This window comes from Struthio camelus, chromosome 3, assembly GCF_040807025.1.
Source record: "Struthio camelus isolate bStrCam1 chromosome 3, bStrCam1.hap1, whole genome shotgun sequence".
Classification (NCBI taxonomy): domain Eukaryota; kingdom Metazoa; phylum Chordata; class Aves; order Struthioniformes; family Struthionidae; genus Struthio; species Struthio camelus.
In genome coordinates, this window is record NC_090944.1 from 101806266 (window position 1) to 101820487 (window position 14222).

The window sequence follows — 14222 nt, forward strand, 5'->3', positions numbered from 1 at the left end:
TTTAATTTCCGGAGTAGCTGGAGCCTTATTATTACTACTTTTGCTTCAAAGATAAGGGCAGAAAGAGTCTTGTCAACGGCCTTCAAACAATCTCTTCATAGGCTTTATATGAAGAATCCTATGTGAATCCAGAGTACCCTGGGCAATAAGAGCTGCGGCCCTGGTCACGGTTGTTCCTTTAAAATATTTCCCTTTAGCTGTGATTCAGAAGACTAGACCTTTGTGCATGACAAGCAGCTGGTATATACTGTAATGGTACCATACACTGAAAAGAAGGAAAACATAGTGCAGGAGCTTCTGCTATCCTGATGTGATGAGCAGATTTTGGTGGCAAATTACTTTGGGTGAACTAGCTAAATTGAAAGTTTTTCTTCTGTGGTAAACAGTAGAACAGACAGGTATTTACATAGATCAAACAATTTCTGGCAACTGAGAGTATAGGGTTTCCTGTGCGGTTTTGCAGTGTACAAATGGGAATGTGATGATGGGTTTGCTTCTGATTTTACTTTTTCTACGTTAAGTTGATTGTACTGTGTGAGCATGCTATTGGATACCGTTTTCCCTCCCCTTTTCTCAGGTTTAATACATCGCATCTTTTCAGAGAAAGATACCTTAAAGTGTAGATCATTGTCATGAAAACATCAATCAGTTACATCTATTATGCTGACATTTCTGGCTTCTACAAATAAAACAGAATTTGGAAGGAAGAGAGAGCGGAAGAATCCTTCATTAGATCAGGAATGGATGTTTTTGGTGTCAGATCATTACTTTCCTTTTCTCATATAGTTTTGAATTTTCCTATAAGGAGAGTTACAATTGGTTACTTGAAGATGGATTCTCCAGAAAGGCACTTATAAGAAGATTTCCCCTCCGTTGCCACCCCCTGTCCTTTCTATTAAACATACCTGGAATGCTGTGTGTTCTGTGTTACTACTATTTTAGATACCTATGTCTGGAATCAAATGCGGTGTTTTGGTCAAGGTGTGCTGTGCTGATTTAGATTAGCTCTGGTTTTCTTGTGTAAGTGTTTAGTTTTAGAACTTAACTGTTTGGATAAAAGCCAAACATATACCTTCTTTGCAACTTGAAAGTGGGAGAAATACTGACATTTTAAAAAACTGTTTAAATTGGTAAGGAATCTAAGGCTTTGTTCCTTTTCTTTTAAATTTGGTTTTTGATGGTGAGTTTACAAAACAGAAATTAGAGGAGGAGAAAGAAAGGAACTCAGTTTGTTCATACAGATATTTCTGTTCCCCTGTGAAGAAACCGTTAATAGATGTTATCTTGTGCCATTTATTGGATACCCGATTGTCAGTAAACAATTTTATTTTGCAGTTCTGGAATAATTACGTGAATGAGAATGACCTTTTGAATGTAGTGCCTTGGAGGAGTTTTACAAGTGTCTTCTCTCTCAGCAAGTCTGAACAAAAGTTCTCACGCAAAAGCTTTCTCCCCACTTGTGATTTTCTTCAAGTCAGCCTTCCTACTGCTTGACCTCTCAGAAGCATCCTGTTGCGCCTACTCTTAACCATCTTTCCGCTAGCTCCCCTGCATGAAGTCCATCCTCTTTTTCCACTGATCCTCTTTGGCATGCCTACACACTTCATAGACACCGTGTTCCTCTCTGGATCTGCTTTGAATGCTTGATCAGAAAGTGCAAGTGCTATTGCAGTCACCATCCAGCTGTGGAGCAGCAATTGGTAGTCTGATCTGGGTAGTGGTCTTTTTAAGAAGATCTTAGACTGTCAAATGCAAGGCAGTGTGGGCCTACCTTACAAAGCTCTTTATGAGTACGTATATCTGAAGCTGGTTTGTCTTTTACCATTCCTTTAAAATTATTAGTGTTTGACTGGAGAGTCTTTGATGAACATGAAAGGAAACGTGGAAGGAAGCACTACGAAAGAAAGAAATTATGCCAAAAACTAGGGCTGTTTGCAGCAAGGAGCTACTTAGACTGTAAGTTTGTTTGTAACAGGAAGATGAGTTAAAATAAAATTCCAAAATATCAAAAAGTCAGCTATTTTTAATTAAATATATATTTTAAAAGATATGCTATGCTGAAAGAAATGTCTAAAGCATCTTGGTGTTCAGGGTTATGTGTATGGTTTCTCTCCTCTGTCCTGTTTATGTCATCCAGCTCTCTATAATGGCTAGCCGTAAAGTAAAATCACAGAGATAATCAGCAGATTTTGTTTGATGTAAAAGCTACGGGTATATATGTATAATACAGGCTTGCTTTTGAGGAGTACTTATCTGTAATACACGCCTTCAGGCTCTCACCTGAAGTTACTATTTTTGTTCTTCGTATAGAGTATTTTGAAGATGATATTTCTTAAAGTTTGTGAGGAGGTTGGTTGTTATGGTGATAGCCATGTGAATAACAAAACTGTGATTTTTAATTAGAACTTGATATTTCTGTAAAAATTCTGCATAGAAAGCAGTCTTTCTTTCAGATATAAATGTGTTTATAGATGTTGACTCTGTGCTTCCCTTCAGTTTCTTCCTGTGTTGTGTTGCAAATAGCTGGTACTGGACCTTGGCATCTTGAGAGCTCAGGCATGCAAGATTTGAGAGATGCCTGGTGTATCCTAGTACTGTCATTTAAGGCATTCATAGTCTAATATATTAAGCTGGTGATGGGAGCAAGTTTGAACTTGATGAACTGTGAACGAGCATGATGCATGGATGTAACATCCCAATTCTGTTGGCTCTTTTGCAGTGATGATGACTTCTGATGAAGCTATAGCAGTGATGTAGAAAGAGTAGCTTCTTGGGCTGTCACAGCAGGTCTTGCCAGGCCTCAGATGTTAGAGTTCAGGGTCCCATAGGATATAGTGTTGGCAAAGGGGATTACCAAAAGAAATAGTGTTGGCGTGTGAAGATGTTGAAAATACTATTTTACTGGTAATATCCTGAGCATAACTCAAAAGATTTCCTGGAGCATGCATTCAGAAAAGCATTAAGTATTAAGAGGTGAAGGTGTATTTCTGTCCTAATAATGATGAGAGAACATCCTGAAGATGTTGAAGAGAACTTCTGTTTTCTGGTAGAGGACTTGCATATGGTCCTGATGGATTTTGACTGTTAAGAGAGAAAGGAGCTGGAAATCCACAATGATGAAAATGTTGTAGTATCACTGGGTTACGTTAGACCTTGTTTCGGAGACTGAAACATTACTAAGTGTTTGCCTGTGAGACTGTGACAAACGTTTGCTTGAATAGGGGCTTGGCTTTAAAACACCGTTTTGTCTTAATATGCAAGATGGTACTAACTGAGACTATTAAGAGCAATGGGCTTTATTTAGAAAGGGTGTTTCTCAGTTCCTGAAATGATGGTAGGATCCTTTAGTCATTATGAAACTGGAGACAGAGGAGACTGATAATACTGTTTTGTGTGCCCAGATTGTGGCTGTGGTCTCTTATTAGCCTTTGGGGATAAGAGTTCAAATAAGTTTGCCAGCTTTTTTGTGAAGAAGTTTAATTTCAGCCATACACTTGTTTTTCCAGTTCCCGGGAGATGGAATTGCTGACTGGACTGCACACGTTTTAATTAACGCTACGGTATAGGTAGATGTGAGATCTTTTTCTCCCTACTTATGAGAGTACCTTTGGGGAGCAATATGTTGGTCTTATGTCTTGTGCTCACTTAGGGACTGGTGTCACCCTGGGCTTTTGGTTTCAGATTGCTTCTGTCACTCGGCCTGGACAAGGAGCTGGAGGATAAAGTTGTGTAGGGACTTCATGCTGGGTTAAGTGAATTAAATTTGGACTGTGCAGCCAGTGGTTCTTACCAGCTCCAGCATGATCCTTTTCAGCAGGTGGATTAAGTCTGTCAGCTCTGCAGCCCTTGGCTTCCGTCAGTCTTGAGCCTGTGGATTCGCTAGCATTGGAGAAGGTAAGTCCCTTAAAAGCGAATTTTCTTTGGAGTAAAAACAGAAAAAACAAACCCAGCATCACTTTTAGTTAGCTTTCAAGGATGTAACTATGACAGTTTCAGTGCTGTGTTTTCATTTCTCTAGGAATGAGTTTCCTTCCTCAGAAGGCTGTCTGAAATCCACTTTCTTTTAAAGGTCCATCAGTAATGCTGCAGATGCTGTGTGATCATGTTGTGATCATATCGGCTCTCTGGAAGGAGCGTTTCTCAAATATGGCCCTTGGAGGTTCTCAGAGCTTTGGAAGGACTCCATGGGGATCACCAAGTATTAAATAGTGTTATTTCAGCTCTTCCTGCTGTAGCCCTGCTTTGCTCAGTTCAGCTAGGGTGGAAGACTAAGAATAGGCTGTAGTTACTGCCTGCAAGTATTTACACTAGCTTGGGGAACTGCTAACTAAAACCACTGGCAGCTGTTCTCTGCTTGCAGAGGGATAGACCTACAGCTATTCCTCACTCCCCTCACTCTGTGGCAGCTGATCCAGAGACTTGCATATAAAAAGTGAGCCAAATAAGGGCCATACTTTCAAAAAGTTTTCAGCCATTGTGCTCGTCAGTAAGAAACTGTTGACTTTATTTCCTGAGGGTGAGGGCAGAACACTTTTCTTTCGGGCATAGTAAGTGGTTATTGCCTTCCCTGTCCCTCTTTCGGGCATAGTAAGTGGTTATTGCCTTCCCTGTCCCATTGAAGCTTTGGGAAAGATGCTAAACGTACGGATGTTTTCTCTGTGAAAACTTGAGCTCTCTCTTTTATAGTCATGCGGTACAGTTGCCTTTCCTCCCTGTTTGTCTTAAAAAGTTCATAAAGAAACTCCTCGTGTTTCTTATGTCTAAAACCAGGTAAAATGATGGAGACTTCCACTTTCTTTGTCTCAAAAAGCTATCTAGATACTTGCATATTTTCAGCCTTTGTTCTACAGTCACCCTGTGTAATCATGGGCCTGCCTTACATGACAGACTGCTAGGAAGCAAGGATCGTTAGTGTCTACATGAACAAACTCACCTACTCCCACCTGAGATCCCGGCCACGCAGAAGTTCAGCTGTAACTTAGTTTTCAATTCTTCATATATAACACAAGAAATAACAACAGTTTAAAAAAGGTGGGGAGAAGGGTGTGTATGTGTGAGAAAAATTAAGAAAATAATAATGGATCAAGAATTTAAGGTTCAGGGAAGAGGGATGAATGTTGAAACCTTTCACTAACTTGCTTTCTAGGCATTCGTAAGGAGAGATTTCGATTTTCTTACTTGGACAGGGTTGAAGCTTCTCTGCGTTACTGTCTTGCCAGATTTCTGGTCCTTCTGCCTAGAAAACAGGTGCTGAGTCTTGTCTCGGGTGTTCAGTGTAAGCTATGGTATTGGTGCACTGTAGTTTTCACTTCTAAAGTTGCTTTTGTAACAAGTATGAGATTAATATGATCTATATTCTATTGTTGGTTATTTAACTTCGAAACTTCACAGGTGTTCAGCAAACACAGTGGGGACTGTGAATCTACTTCAGTTTTCTTGTTCTTTTTATTTATTGTGCCTTTCTTCCTGTAGTCGGTCTTTCTCTTGTATGGTCACAGTTGTCCTGACTTTATCTCAGCCAGAAGGGGAAGCTTTATATCCTTATCATTCGCTTAATTCACCTCTAGGCTTAACATTTTAGGGAGAAGCTCACTGTTCTCTGTAAAAAGTTCTTTCCTCTCTATAGTCAAGACATCTGCTTCATTCCGTGCTGTACTTCCCCAGGAAACCATAAAGTGTTCCTACTTTAATATTATGCCAGAATTATTCCTTGCTAATTGCATATAGAAGTACAGAATAAAAATTTCTACCACTGCTTATGATATTATTGGTTCTATACTGCCTGGTCAAGGAAAAAAAAAATTAACCTATTTGTATAGTTCACTCGTGAAAATTTTAAAAATGTATTTATCCTGAAACAACTGGTTGGAGAAGGTAGGAGAAGCAACAACCACTACCTTTTTTATGTAATTGCTAAATCCTTCCTTAAAGAGAAGAGATAAAGCCTGAATTGAATTCATTCCCTGTATTTTGCTCATGTGTAGTCATATTTTAGATCCTCAAGTGTTGTACCGTTTGTCTACTAGTTAGATTTCCTTTTTTAAAAGTGAATTTTCTCAATTTCTTTTCTAAGGTTCATTTTATATGAGAAACAGGTCTACTAAGTCAACAGAGCTGTAAGAGAGAGAACTATGACAATCAAGCTCTCTGAGTGCTCCATAACCTTTGAGGATGGTAGAAATTTCATTAGTTGCAGTCGTTAGCTCAGAAGCAAGCTCATTCTAATGCTTTTGCAGCATGCTTACCCTTTTATATGAAAAGTAAGTAATATAATCAGAAGTTATCCAAATTGGCATTTAGCCTGTTCTTTTAAATTCTTGTGTGAAGTACTTAATCCTTCATACTTAATTTTTGTGGGTTTTGAAATAATTTAGTACGATTAAAATTGTGACAGAGCAGAGTAGCAGTATCTATTCTAGTCACTTTTGAAGTAGGGAAATATTTGATATGAGCGTTGACTAGATTTGACATGGTGTTCGTTAAATGTGTGTATATATATTTTTCTGCATTGACGATAAATCTTTGTCAGTTTTACAGTCTTCATACCTGTAATACTTCCACCACGGTTGGAGTTCTTCTTACGCTGATATGTTTATAAAATTATACTAATTTTTCATAGTTCAGTCATCGTCCCTAATATAATGTGCTCCCATTACTTTTTAACATCCAGTAATGATTCTGTATTGTTTAACATTAGGAGCTTTCTGATTGCTTTTTATTATAGCACACTGATGATTTTTATTTATTAAGAATCCTCTATTTTATGTGTATGTGTATATAATGTATATGATTTCAGATTATCGGTTCTTATATTCTTGTCAACTGAATATATTGCTGACTTAATTCCAAAGTGTCAATTCTTTAAGCACTTTTAAATAGTATCTAAAGACTTAAAAATATATACATATAAAAAAAAATATATATATATATATAGACTTTGTGGCCCTGTAAAATTTGGAGAGCAACGCTAAACATTTTTGGAGTAATATAATACTGTACTCAGCCTCATTGCTATCTCTGCATTGCCTGCCTGTTGCCTTTTACTTTCAAAGTTGGTGGTACAGGTAAACACTTCAAAGATTGAGGAAGAAGATACACTTGAGCTCCCCTCAAAGCACTTTAGAGAGGAAGTACAACTGACCCATCAGTGACATTCTCTATACAGCAAATGCTGGTAAGTGTACTAATTGAACTGAAAAAAAAAAAAAATGTCTCTGATCTTTTAATTTCAGCAGTCCTGTAATAGGGCTACAGTGTTTAGATGAAAATGTATGTATGTTTTTTTCAAGTTGAATGGTGTTCATTTAATCATTCTGTCTTTAATTCTTCCTTTCTCTTGTCTTGGATCTAAGATTGTGCATTTCTTTCAGATAATCCAAGAAATTACTTTCCCCAGGCTGGTGCCTTTCTTGTCTGGCTTACTTCCTTACAGCATGCTCTCCTGTTTCTTTCACAGTAAGAATACTTATCATCAGCTCTAATGACTCACATGTGATCTTAAAAGCACAGTTCTTCTAGAAGGGATGGGGGGAATGTTGTTTCGCAAAGCTTCTGTGGAAGTGTGTATGATAGTGTCTTAGGTCTATGCTTAAATCTTGCTTATTACTGGCTACCAAAGCTGTTTCATACACTTAAACTCTTTTGAATCCTTCTGTGATCAGAAGGATTTGTTTTTCAAAGACAGGATATGTGATCTGATGATAGTTAAGTGCGTTTCAGCTAAACGAGTTGCAGTAGCTACTCTTGTCCCCGTGCTTAGCTTGCTGCAAATGCAAATTAAAATTTTTAAGTTTAATCCCCTAGAAAGTTGGAATTTGCCTTTGGGACAGAGTAAGCACCCTGCGATTTCATGTTGCTGCTTAGCTGATAAGTGATAGCTTGTTAAGAGAGGCTGATGTTACTATGGTTTAGGTAGCATATTCATGTATTTAGCCTCAGTGGAAGTATTGTAACTTTAAAATATGACCTATATTGTCCATCTTGCTGATTTCTGTTCTCATCTTGTGTTTGTTCTGTACGGTACTGTGATAACTGATATTGTTACTCTACAAAAAAATTGTTTTCTTCTTGTAAAAGCCTGAGAGAGTTCTTTTAATAATATAATAGATGTTATTTTTAAAACTCTTGTGGGGGAATTGTGCTTGCAGTAGTTTTCTAGAAAAGTTTACCCTTTTTTATTTACTGCTTCTGATTTCATCCTTACCTTTTTTTAAAAAATCTCAGTGTATTTTTGATTAGTTAATTCTGTTGACTTCAAAAGTCTTCAGATGCTTATCTGAGTACCTGCAGGCATTAGATTTTTTGTTTCATTGGCCAAAAAACTTTCACGAAAGTTTTTCATAATCCCATAATGATGGTACCACAGTGAAACACGCAACTTTTGTGCACTTCAGTCTTTTTAGAGAACTGCATATATTGGGCTATCGGTAGAGCTAAAATCATTATTTCCTTCTGCCTTTCTCAGACATGTATCTCGATGGCTTGAATCTCTGTATTTTAAGCAAACTACCGCTTGCTTGTATTGCAGACTTTGCTTGCGTTAACAAAAACAAAAATGCTTGCTGAAATACTGATTATCCTTACTGCTGTAGAGCTTAACCTCATTTTACTAAGCTCAAACTTTTCTCATAGTGTCATTCCTGGTAAAACTACTCCATATTCTCTTAGAACTCCTCAAAAATAAGCTATAGTCATTGATGTGGCTAAAGTGAACCTTGACGAGGAAAAAAGCTTTTGTAGACAATTTTTTATTAAACACATGATTTGAAACCTGTGTCAACTTCAGTAAGGGCCGAAATAAATGAGATGCTGTCACATCTGCACAGAAATCCTTTCCTTTAAAATGTACAGCCGTGTTACAGATAAGTGTCAATGTGTGTCTGTATATGCTTTTTTGTTACCATAACGCAGAATCTGAAAACTGAATTGGGAAAGTGGCAAATGCAGTGATGCCAATTAATTGAGAAGTTTAATTTTTTAAAAAAATCTATGGGCATGGCAGAATTTTCTTTTCTTTTTTTTTTTTTAAGATAACGAGAAAAAACTAAATGCACGATGAAGTTGATAACTTGAGGCTAGAGCAAGAATCAAAGAGAAAAGGTTGAGGTGTAAAATCATGTTAATTGTTATGGTACATAGAAAGGAACTAGGTTGTGTAGGAATGGAGTACAAGAGAGGTGTTGGTAACATGACTGAAGAGGATAACCGAGAAAAGATGGGTATGTGATGTGCAGTTTTGAGAAGAGGAAGAAAAAGGCAGGAAGAGTGAAGGGGGCAGTCACTAAGAGAAATCTTAACTCTGCAGCTGTGATACTAGCTAAGAATAAGTCATAAGAAGGCTGTATGAGGCTTGTGCTGCTCAAGAGGATTTTCAAAAAATGTCCGTCACCGTGGATGGAAGAAAAAAGCCTCACTCTTCCTATGAAAAGTTGTCTTTCTGGGAAACGAGATGAGTCAGTTGACAATGAAAGCACAGAAGAAATGACTGTGAGTGGTATGAAGAGTCTTAATTCTCTGAGGCAGAAAGATCAGCTGCAGATTGGGAATTAAGTTCCCCCTCCCTTTTGTTATTGACAGATGACATCTGATAGAAAGAAGTGATATCACCATGCTGGAAAGTCATTACAGTGTTAAATATCTGTTGAAGGGCTCTTGACAGTCTAATGTTTTGCAAATGTCTTCAGAAAGCGTTTGATAAGATGGATACTAAGTAGTGGCAGTGTTATTTGTCAGAGTGAAGAGCTACGGTGTTTTTCCCCCTTACTAGCTTGTTTCCTGAGTCTACATAGCAGTTGTGAACAAGCACTCATACAGTCATTGCAAATAATTGTATATGGGGGGGGGGGGGGAAGAATATGTATGAATGTAGTAGCATTTAAAGCACCTGTTCTGGTGTGAGGATTGATCTGGCTGATTTGCTTGGGGGCACTTTTCCAGTGATTCTCCTGTACTATCTGCTGGACTGAGATTTTTGAACATATAGTGCAGTTTAAATCTTCAGTGCTCTGAGGGCACTTTGATACATTCATCTGCTTCATTTCATCGTGTTTTGCTTAATCTGTGTAAACTGGGCAAATACACATTTGTTTTAACTACGTTGTTGAGAGTTCAGTTGAAGATTTCTCTCTGGAACTTCAAAAACTTATTTTTTTTGGTCAGAAATTGAAGCTATTGTCAGAAATTAAAAGTAAAGCTTCCATTTTAAATTGGGTAGGGTAGAGTCCGCTGGGAGGATGACAACTGTCTTCATCAAAGACTGCAGTGTTGATCTTCCTTTAGTAGGCAATATTCATTGCCATGCATTGCAATTGGAGAATTTTCAAGAACTTATCAGATGCAAATTTTTTATCTGCATTTTTTCCTGATTTTTTTTTTTTTCTCCGTTCAGTTTAGAGTAGCTAATACAGGGCCTAGTTACGTAAGTTCTTAAATTATGGTCTTACTTTCATGTTGTGCTGTGCAAGGATATGAGTATAATATGCTCCTGGAAAAGTGTAATGTAACAGATAGTATTACAATGTTTAATTAATTATAACTGTGTGTTTACAGGTGCTTTCTAGACGCTAAAATTTGATGTCAATACAGATTCTGTCCTATCTGAGCCGTAGTTAGACTTTCTACAGATTTGTTCTTTCACTTTCACGCTCTCTAATATTCATTTCTCTTTTTCCTTTCTCTCATTTTTTGGGAAGCCAGGCAGGTTGCTTCCCATTACCTGATCATTTTGATTCTCAGAGATATTGCCAAAAATAAGAAAAACAAGGTTTTTTGTTTTTTTTTTAAGCTGCTGGGCCTCATGCTTAATGTGACATGTTTTAATCAGTTTTGAAGTTTTAGAGGTACACAGCTTCTAGCCTCAGATTTGGAACCTTCAGGTCCTGTTCTGCTTGTTCTGCTGTCCTTACTAATTCCATTTGTGAAACTCTCAGCTTTTTTCGGGGTGTTGTGTTTTTTAATAGTAGGAAGAATGGGTGCTCCTGCTGTTATTGTGGTCTTATACAAGCCAAATGCTTGTTTCCTTCTCCATTTAATATGCTACTTAATGTTTCTTTGTAAAGAAAATTTTATGTAGAAAATGCTTGTATTTTGATGGCACTGTTGTGTCTGATGCTTTTTTTTAAGCTCTGCCTTAAAGAAAGGGTGCCTACATGAAGGAGTCTGACTCCATTTTGTAGAGAAATTAGATTTAATCATTTTGAGCTGTCCCTTTGAGAATACTTTCCTTAACAGTCTGTGAGGAAGAGCCTTCATTCTTCATTCCTTCAGGTTTCTCACCTTGGTGTAGTGTTGTCAGGGCCATGCTCATGTTAAGGGTAGTGAGCTTATTGGGTGTCTTCAGTCAACAACTCATACCGATACTGCTCCAGTGATGTGCTGTCTTTAGTTCTGGATTCTTTTTCTGGTACACAGGCTCTTTTCTGTGGTTTATTTCGTCTGTAATGACCATTTTCTCATTTACTAGTATTTCTTATTTCATCTCTCTTTCTTAAATAGCTGTAGTTGCTGGTTGCTTTAAACTACGTGTCACATGCTGTATAGAGCAAAAAATATAAAAGGCTAAATTCTTTTTAGCTTTCTAGCTTCATGAAATAGCTTCTGTAAATGATAATAATATGTGACTGTCCTTGAGTATTTTAAATCCTTATAGAATCAGTGGGTCATTTTTTGATTTTTCAGTCCCTAGATGAGGCAGTTTCAAAAACTTATCAAGGAATTTGTCTACATCAAGAATAATTACTTATTAACACTAGGGAATGATGAACCACAACTGAAAGATGATCTTGTTCTTGTTTTCTCTCATCACTTGATGTATCATCACAGAAACCTTTCTTCTGTAACTAAGCTTTTTATAGCTTTGAGTTCCACAGAGATTTTGAATTTCAAATGTGATAATGTCAGTATGTTTGGCATTTGAGATGCCTATCACATTTATCTCAAAATGAAAAACAAATTTTTAGATAAAGCAGTTGTAATAGTTAGAAAAGGCACTTTACAGGCATAAAATCTTATGATGAGTTTGTGAGGTGTCCTCATTTTAGACTGTAAATTGTCTTACATCAGCTCACACGCTTTTAAACAACACAGTCTCCCTGTTGTGCTGCTGAACAGACTTTGCCTCCCTCCCCTTCAGAGACTGAGAATAGGTTTATCTTCCTCTCTGTACAAAAATTAGATTAATTTAAAATACTTTCAAAAAATTCAAGTCAAGGAATAGGTAAGTATGACCTATGCTTTCTCACAACTTTTTTCATGTGCATGTAATGCAATTGAAGGATTTTTCACCTGTTCGCAGGTACAGACAAAACAGTTTAAAGTGGAAGCTTTATGTGCATAGATCCTTTGTACAGCCTTCCTTCTGGAAGTTGCATGAGCAGAGAAATTCAAGTCCTCCTTTATCTGTAGTCTTCAAAGCATAGTAGCCAGCAAATCTAAATACTGTAGATACTTGTAGTTGGTTGGCCTAGTTGCCAATTATCTTATCAGTGCAGCAGAAACAGTTAGTGTCCATAATGGGAACAAAGTCCTGTTCTTGTGTAACTTGTCATGCCACATAAGTTTTGGATGTTCTAGTAGCATTTAGACTGCACAGTTTTGGATGCATGCCTCGAGCGTGCATGTAATCTCTAGTTACTGTTAGCAGTCTGTCTTTTCTTTCTGATTTCCTTTAGCAGAGGCTCCTGTTTAAGAAATGTGGGGCAGGTGAGAAAGAAATTATTGACAAGCCATCTCTTCTGTCCAGCTTCCTAATGCCTCCAGCCACTACTTTCCTTTTGTTTCTTCTTCATTACAGTTTGGTGATGAAGTTTGTTTTCTAGATTCTCATATGCAGCTTAGGTCTCCATGCTGTAGAAATGTAACTGAGATGGAAGTGGACAGGCTGGTACTTCCATAATGACCTTGATTGACAATTGTTTTGCTTCCTGGTAGGTGGAGCCGTAACACTTAGTGTAAGAACTCTGTTGTAGGCTGGAGGAAGAGGAAGACTGCAGTAAACAGAACTGCCGGTGAGTAACACTCCTCGTCCCCTTCCGTAAAAGTCCTCAAAGATATACGGTGATTATTTTGAAGACGTGACTCTAGATGAAAATATGCCTGTTTCGGAGGCTTCCCAAGAAACTTTATATATTACTTAGCAACAAGTCTTAAACTGTGAGAGAATCAGAGCAGTTAAGAATAGCTGTTCCAGTAATGGTAGTGCTAAGGGCCCTTTGAATCTGGGAGGGTTCAGAATCCTGGGAGTTTGATCTCCAACCTATCTTTGGATCTGAAGAGTTCAAATATGTTTTTATACAGTTTAAGAAGAGGAAGCCCACCATTGACAAAAAATATCTGACAAAATCAGATGAAAGAACACATTTTCCCTCTAGAATGAGTAACAGCATTTCCAAGTCTTCTGCTGCTGGCTATATAGTATTCTGATGTTGTATGCTAACTCATATTGGTTAATTTAATTGCTTCTGATACATGTTTGGGGTAATGTATTTCATTCTAATACTTTTTGAATATCTTTAAGGTTGCTGGGTGATGGTGTGATAGGCTTGAGGGAGAATTACATGTTGATGTTTGCGTATCAGTGTCGGTCTAGTCCATAGAGCATTTATTTGCACTCAGAAGCAGAGAAAGGAGTGATAACGTATTTTAACAGCTGCCTGTGTTGTCCATCCACCCGTGAGAAAATGAGTGGTACCACTTAAATTCAGCCTCTGTCACCCTTTGTATGCACTTGCAGAATAGGAAGCATCTTGATGCTGTATGAGGAAAACTAATAGTTTTACGTAGAGCATCAATATTTCTTTCAATTATTATTTTCATTGGAAAGTACATGCCTAAGGTTACTGTGCTAGAGCCAGCGCTAAAAATTGACTGGGAAGGTTTCAAGAATCATCCTGATCATGTGTTTTTACACTAAGATTGCCCCTGGCTCCTTAGTAACTTTAGTAATGTCTTAGAAGGTAATGATAGTACATAGAAATAAATTCAGTCATAGTAACCTGTGAAAGTGTTAAAATATGTTTTCAAAAGTGTAATCGCAAAAGCACGTTGCAAAAGACTCTGCCATCTTTCAGAGTAGCAGTAAGGTGGGGTAAGTTTGCATAGCCAGTATGGAAGCCTTTCAGAAAGCCTTGAGCAGAGTTGGTAAGGTGCTAGTAAACCTCTGCATTGAGAAGGAAATTTGCTTAGGGGGATAAAATTTTACATTACGTATTAAAATCTGCACAGTA

General features: G+C 37.6%; 1 protein-coding gene across 4 annotated transcripts in view; it reads left to right on the top strand.

Annotated features, from left to right (window-relative positions):
* Positions 1-14222, top strand: part of CRIM1 (cysteine rich transmembrane BMP regulator 1) — a 222526-nt gene that overhangs the window by 31045 nt on the left and 177259 nt on the right. The window contains exons 1-3 of one of the 4 annotated variants that reach the window (XM_068939362.1): positions 7076-7174; positions 7371-7455; positions 12928-13004. The exons of 2 other annotated variants lie outside the window; for them this stretch is intronic. The gene's annotated coding sequence lies outside the window, so the exon portion shown is untranslated. Of the gene's footprint in view, positions 1-7052; positions 7175-7370; positions 7456-12927; positions 13005-14222 lie in introns of those variants that run through there. One more of the 4 variants, XM_068939361.1, reaches the window with a different exon arrangement.